General features: G+C 28.0%; 1 non-coding gene across 1 annotated transcript; it reads left to right on the top strand.

The window, feature by feature from the left end:
- The first annotated feature begins 528 nt into the window (after positions 1-528).
- LOC142530257 (small nucleolar RNA R71) lies at positions 529-639 on the top strand. The gene has a single exon (XR_012816097.1). It is a non-coding gene; the product is annotated as a small nucleolar RNA R71 (small nucleolar RNA).
- The last annotated feature ends 895 nt before the right edge of the window (positions 640-1,534 follow it).

The following is a 1,534-nucleotide window of genomic DNA, read 5'->3' as shown; positions in this document are numbered from 1 at the left end:
TGTGCATTATTATCATTCCTCCAACTAAAATTAGGATGATTTTTCCATCCAGGATTATATGATGGTGAAAAAGGATCTAGTATTGGTTTTTTATAATTGTTAACATAATTTGCTTGTTCATGGAGATATTCTTTAAATGAAGGTAATGTTGGACAATCTTTTGTAGCACGATCTTGTGTATCACATATATGACAAACAATTTCTTGAATACTTTTTAATTGACCACTCTTTTTCATTTCTAATGACTCAATTTTTCTTGCTAAAGATGCAAGTTTAGCTTGAATATCTTTATCATCTTTAAGATTATAGATACCACCCCCATTTGTTGAATTATTGTTTTTAGTTGTTGGTGGTTCTATTGTGCCTATATTATCCCAATTTTGAGCATTTTCTGCTAATGAATCCAAATATTCCATAGCTTTATTTGGGTTTTTATCTTCAAAAGTTCCATTACACATGAATTCTATCATTTGCCTATCTTTAGGTATTAGACCTTCATAAAAGTGAGAAACTATTCTCCATGTTTCAAAACCATGATGTGGACATGTATTAAGTAATTCTTTATATCTATCCCAACATTGATAAAACATTTCTCCTTGTTTTTGAGAAAAAGTTGTAATTTGTCTTTTAAAAGAGTTTGTTCTATGGGAAGGGAAAAACTTTTTGAGAAATTGTTGTTGCATTTCTTCCCATGATCTTATTGAACTTGATCTTAAATTTTGTAGCCATGTTTTAGCTTTATCTTTTAAAGAAAAAGGGAAAAGCTTTAATCGACATATATCCATGCTACAATTTTGATCATTATAAGTATTACAAACTTCCTCAAATTCTCTTAGATGCAAATATGGATTTTCAGAATCTAAACCATGAAAATTTAGTAAAAGTTGAATAATTTGAGGTTTGAAATTGAAATTAGATGCATCAGGAGGAAAAACTAAACAAGATGGGGCACTAGTTCTAATAGGGTTCATATGGTGCCTAAGTGTTCTTAATTGATCATGTTCTTGATTATTATTATTATTATTATTATTATTGTTATTATTATCTTGATTATTGAATTATCATCCATGTTTAAATTATTTTCAGATACTCGAATAAGTCTACCACTTTTTTTTCGACTCCAAATACTCATACAAAAAAAAAAAAACAACACAATACTTATAAATAAAACATAATTAACAAATATAAACTTAATTTATACCTCCCCGGCAACGGCGCCAAAAACCTTCTACTACTTAAATAATAATTCACCCAAGTGTAAGTTGTCTGCAAGTAATATAATTCGTAAGTACGAGATCGATCCACAGAGAGGTTATTTTGAGTTTAAATTTATTAATTTATAGATTACCAAATGCAAGAATTAAGTTTAGAAATTATAAACTTTGTCAAGGCTTGAGAATTTATTCTCGGTTTATGTAATATTGTTTAACTAAAAGTAAAACAAAAGAAACCACCATAAATAATGGTTCCAAAAAATTAAACACACACATAATATAATATAGTTCCCACTATAGAAAATACCGAATTAACCGAT

The sequence above is a fragment of the Primulina tabacum genome, chromosome 16 (assembly GCF_025594145.1).
Source record: "Primulina tabacum isolate GXHZ01 chromosome 16, ASM2559414v2, whole genome shotgun sequence".
Lineage (NCBI taxonomy): Eukaryota > Viridiplantae > Streptophyta > Magnoliopsida > Lamiales > Gesneriaceae > Primulina > Primulina tabacum.
The sequence above is the reverse complement of the archived record's forward strand: the minus strand, read 5'-3'. Positions and strand labels throughout refer to the sequence as shown.